We start from the raw sequence: 6,000 nt of genomic DNA, 5'->3' as shown, positions 1-6,000 counted from the left end.
CTGCATGTCTTTGGACTGTGGGGGAAACCGGAGCACCCGGAGGAAACCCACGCATACACGGGGAGAACATGCAAACTCCGCACAGAAAGGCCCTCGCCGGCCACGGGGCTCGAACCCAGGACCTTCTTGCTGTGAGGCGACAGCGCTAACCACTACACCACCGTGCCGCCCTACACACTTTATGTATTTTTTTTAATTGATTCAAAGTTGCAGTAAACAGAACATTCAGAGAAGTTTCATTTTCATTTTGAACAACCCAATATCCATCTCACCCGTCCCAAAGACCCTTATTAAATTATATCAACAAATTAATATACCCAAATCAGTTTTAGATACAATGCATACTTGTATAAACAAGAAAAAAAAATAGTAATGAAATAAGAAAAGGATGCAACATTAGTTGTTTGCTGCCTGTGTCTCTGCATGTTCAACAGATCAGCCGACTGTTCCCGGGCCAGGCCGAGTGCAAAGCGTCATATCTAAGGGGGTGGAGGTCAGTGGACTATACAAGGTGTGGGCGTAGGATCAGGGGGACATTTCAGTAGCAGGGAGTTTATCGACATAATCCAGAAGTGGCTTCCAGTGTGAATAAAACTTCTCAGGGCGGCCTCTAAGGCTGAATTTGATTTTCTCCAGTTTCAGTAGAAATAATAAATAATGTAGCCAGAATTTAAAGGAAGGCGACTGAGAGGATTTCCGTAAGAGAAGAATTTTCCTGCGTGCAATCAAGGACACAAAAGCTATAACATTTTCCTGCAGGGATGTGATTACAGGTTCATCAGGAGGCACCCCAAAAATAGCTATCTGTGGGGAAGGACTAACAGGTATACTTAAGATGCCAGAGATGGATTTAAAAATTGATTGCCAATAGTTAGATAACTTAGAGCATGTCCAAAACGTGTGTCAGATTGCATAGCTTCTGAGAGCATCTGTTACACGTTTCAGTAGTCTTGTCTGGGTAAAGTTTGGAAAGATTATCTTTGCTATAGTGCAGCCTAAAAAGTACTTTAAATTGGATAACAGAAAGTCTGGCACAGCTAGAAGAGGAGTTAACAGCGTTCAACGCTTTTTTCCATAGCGCATCAGAAATGCTTATCTGGAGTTCAGTTTCCCAGTCGGCCCTGCTCTTATTTACAGATGAATCGTTTGTTGGTGATAAGAGATTATAGAGATATGAGACATGGCCCTTAGGCAAAGACTTAGCCTGGAGTACCAGGTCCATGCCGCTGAGGGGTGGGGCTTGTGGGAACTGAGGAGAGTAGGTTTGTGCAAAATTGCAAAGTTAGAAGAACTGAAAGAAGTCTGTATTACCTAGTCCGAAGGTTGAGCGTAGTTGGTTGAAACTGGCAAACAGTCCATCCATGTACAAGTCTCCCAGGCATCTCAGACCTTTGTTTCCAGAGCTGTAAAGCATGAGTCAATCTTGGCAGGTACAAATAAGTGATTATTACAAAGAGGTGTAGCCTGGGGGAGGGAGAGCCATCCAAACCGTTTCCTGATTTGAGTCCAAATTTTTAACGTATGGGGTACAATGGGGTTGGATGTGAAATTTGCGAGAGAGAGGGGGAAGGCGGTACATACTAGTGCTTGAAGGGTCGTGGAACATGAGTTCGCTTCCAACTGGCACCAGCCATGTTGAGGAGAGGTGAACCAGAGTAAAATCTTTTGCGTGTTAGCTGCCCAATAGTACCCAAGGAGATTGGGCAGCCCTAGGCCACCCTCTGATCTGTTCCTCTGGAGTAAGGATTTATTTGCTCTGGCCCATTTACTTGCCCAAATGAAGATGGATATGATGCTATTGATAAAGTTGAAAAATGATCACGGGAGGCAGATTGGTAGGCATTGAAAAAGGTAAAGGTATCTTGGTAAAATATTCATTTTTACTGTTTGCACTCTACCTGCCAGAGACAGTGGTAAACTGCTCCATTTTTGGAGATCCTGTTTGACTGCTGTCATCAGTACCGAAAAGTTTTGCTCTTTCAGCGTACGCATAGATCGTGTGACCATTATTCCCAGGTATTTTATGCCCACCATAGCAGTCTTAAATGGTATGAGGTGAGTTGGAATTTCTGTGGCTAGTTGATTTATTGGGAAACACTCACTTTTGGAGATGTTGAGTTTATATCCGGAGAATATGCTAAAAGAGTCCAGAATTGAGAGAATAAGTGGGAGGCTTGACAGGGGATCGCTTACATACAGGAGTAGGTCATCAGCATACAATGAGACCTGATGTTCCTCTCCATATCTCCTTATTCCTTTGAAGCCTCCCTTCGATTTCAATGCTATGGACAACAGCTCAATGGCAAGCGCGAACAGCAGTGGAGAGAGGGGGCACCCCGGCGTGTGCCACGGAAGAGGGGGAAAGGATTGGAGCGCTGTGTGTTCGTGCATACTGATGCCTGAGGAGAGGAGTACAGCAATTTGATCCAGGACATAAAGCAGTTGCTAAACCCAAATCGCTGTAAGGAAAAAAAGAGGTAGGGCCATTCCACTCTATCGAAGGCCTTCTCGGCATCAAGTGACACAAGCACCTCCGGATCTGCAGGGGAGGATAGAGTATGAATGATGCCGAGAAGTCTCCTGACATTAGAAGAAGAGTGTCTCCCGCCAATGAACCCCGCCTGGTCCTCCGAGATGATTAAAGGCATGATGGGCTCCAAACGATGTGCTAAAATTTTCGCAAGTATTTTCACATCTACAGGTAGAAGGGAGATAGGCCTATATGAAGCACAGTTTAGAGGGTCCTTGTCTTTTTTATAAATGAGCGAAATGGAGGCCTGCATTAAGGTGGCTGGTAGAGAGCCCTGGCTGTATGAATAGTTAAACATCTCTAGAAGTAGAGGGGCCAGCTGGTTAGAAACCCGTTTATAAAACTCAATGGGGTACTCGTCAGGGCCTGGTGATTTGCCACTATTCATTGAGCTTATTGCTTCTTTTATCTCAGAGAGTGTTAAAGGGGCGTCTAGCGTCTGATTGTCATTGGGCGAAACTCTTGGTAAGTCTAGATTTTGAAAGAAGGCATCCATACGGGTTTCATCGTCTGGGGATTCAGATTTATACAGTTGACGGTAAAATAAACTGAATGAGGTATTAATTTTAATAGGGTCGGTCACCACCATGCCTGATTCATCTCTAATCTGAATGATTTGGTTGGATGCTTGTTTGGCTTTTAGCTGGTGAGCAAGGAGGCGCCCAGCCTTGTCGCCGTGTGCATATAATGATCCATCGAAACGGAGATCTAGTACTACGGCTGAGTGATCTGAAACTGTTATGGGTAAATATTGTACACAAGTAAGAGAAGAGATAAGAGTTTTATCCACTAGGAAGTGATCAGTGCGGGAAAAAGAATGATGAGCATGCGAAAAAAAGGAATATTGATGAGAAGATGGGTTCGTGAATCTCCAAGGACTGACATAGCCAAAGTGGTCCATGAAGGCAGTCAAAATTTGTGACATTTTTGAGGGCGGAATAGTTCGGTGGCTCAATCTGTCAAGAATTGGGTCGATAACACAATTCAAATCCCCACCAAGAATCAAGGTATGAGAGTCCAGATTGGGAACTAGGGATAATACTGAACTGAAGAAGCTGTGGTCATCCCAATTAGGGGCGTAGATTGATGCTAAGACTACCGGCTTCTGGTATAATAAACTGGAGATAATTGTATAACGTCCTTCTGGATCTGTGATAATACTACTGGAGGTGAATTGAATGTTTTTCCTGATTAATATGGCTGTACCTCTTGTTTTACAGTTGAATTGAGAGTGAAAGATTTGTTCTATCCATGGTCAGCTCAACTTTCCATGTTCAGTTTTTAGCAGGTGTGTCTCCTGAAGTAGTATCACATTGGTGTTCAGATTTTTGATATAAGTCATTATCTTTGTTCGTTTTAATGCGGCATTCAAGCCCCCCGTGTTTAAAGAGGTGAATCTTACCACTTGCCCACCAGTGGTCCCTCCATCTAGTGAGCCAGTCATGTTACAGCAAATGGTAGAGAGGATATCAGGTCGATTCTAAGACACAGGCAGCAGAAGATAAGTAAAATCATGACAAATGATGTCAAAAACTTAATAAACCACAAAACAGTGGAGCTTATCAATACAAAACACACAGCAAAGGTCTCTTTATCAGCCCATACCCTAAACCCCCCACCCCATCTGTGAGGAGACCTGGTTCCCTGCCTTCGTCTCCTCCCATGTCCACCCCTACCCCTAAAAATGTCATCCACTACTAAATTAACATGTTCATACTTCCCTTTCCGAAGCATCTTAGCTCAAAAGTAATCTCAGAACCCATAACTCAACAAGTGTTCTAATGTTTTACACTTTATGTATTTTAACGACTCTATTGTGTCGGATTGTGACTCAGTAGTGACATCAGTATTTCTGTGAGGAAAGTTCCTCGTGCTCAGACTCGAGTTACGCTGCTGCTTCAGCCGATCTTCTGGGCTCCAGATTTCTGACACCAGATTCATCACTGCAAAATTCTGTTTTAATGAAACAAAACGGCTTCCACACTCTTTAGAATAGCACTTGATCCAGCGCAGACTGTTATTTTACTTTTTATTTTTTTATATCATGCTCTGAGAGTCACTCGAGCCCAACGTAATGAAGCCACTAAGCTCAAGTGACGTGAGACGTCGGAGTTTAGCACACTTTTAATTCACTATGGTGATTTGTAGAATTAATAAAATTAAATCAGTGTTAATTCGATGCGCTCTGCTGTGAAACTGACATTCATTTACATGAAAGCTGTGCATAACATAAATATAAATGAATGGCAAATATACAGTATAATAACGAAAAAAATAAATAAAATATAACAGTGTGGATTAAAACTGATAGTGATTTGTATTGACAGTTGAAACTTTAAGAAATAGTGTGAAAATTATAATAACGTAGAGATTTTAGTCCACTGGATAATTCAGAGTTAATCTTGAATTTAAAGTGCCCAGTGAACTCAAACTAATACATTATTATAATTTCACACTATTTCTTAAAGTTTCAATTATTCTATATTTGCCATTCGTTTATATTCATGTTATGTACAGCTTTCATGTAAATGAGTGTTAGTTTTGAAACCCTGTGCCTAATAAAGTTTATTATTATTATTATTAAGAAAGAAGTGGTGCTGATGGTGTGAAGGAGAATCTGACCCAACACTCCTCTGCTCCACTCACATAGAAACTTTACCTTCATTCAGAATTTTATCTGTAAAATATTCTCTTCTTGATGTGTGTAATTTCAATATTAAAGCCTCCCTGAGGGCTGAACTGCACTCTGGGCCACACCCACAGGTAAAACTCCACCCACAACCTCGATTGTTTCCAGGTATTTATCAGCTGCTCTTTCGGACCTCACTGTAGTTGTGTGTGGGATGTGGCTGTTATATAACCGACTGCCCCATGTGACACACTCACACTCCGAGACACACTCACACTCCGATACACACTCACACTCCCTCCCCGATACACACTCACACTCCGATACACACTCACACTCCGATACACACTCACACTCCCTCCCCGATACACACTCACACTCCGAGACACACTCACACTCCGATACACACTCACACTCCCTCCCCGATACACACTCACACTCCGAGACACACTCACACTCCGATACACACTCACACTCCCTCCTCGATACACACTCACACTCCGATACACACTCACACTCCGAGACACACTCACACTCCGATACACACTCACACTCCCTCCTCGATACACACTCACACTCCGATACACACTCACACTCCGATACACACTCACACTCCCTCCCCGATACACACTCACACTCCAATACACACTCACACTCCGATACACACTCTCTCCCCGATACACACTCACACTCCGATACACACTCACACTCCCTCCCTGATACACACTCACACTCCCTCCCCGATACACACTCACACTCCCTCCCCGATACACACTCACACTCCCTCCCCGATACACACGCACACTCCCTCCTCGATACACACTCACACTCCGATACACAC

At 43.4% G+C, this 6,000-nt stretch overlaps 1 protein-coding gene across 1 annotated transcript in view; it reads left to right on the top strand.

Moving 5' to 3' along the window:
• spag17 (sperm associated antigen 17) overlaps positions 1 to 6,000 on the top strand; it is a 151,713-nt gene that overhangs the window by 24,123 nt on the left and 121,590 nt on the right. The window lies entirely within an intron of this gene.

The sequence above is a fragment of the Neoarius graeffei genome, chromosome 10, assembly GCF_027579695.1.
Source record: "Neoarius graeffei isolate fNeoGra1 chromosome 10, fNeoGra1.pri, whole genome shotgun sequence".
In the NCBI taxonomy this organism is placed as follows: Eukaryota; Metazoa; Chordata; class Actinopteri; order Siluriformes; family Ariidae; genus Neoarius; species Neoarius graeffei.
Note: the sequence above shows the minus strand (reverse complement) of the source record. Positions and strands in the feature narration are given on the sequence as shown.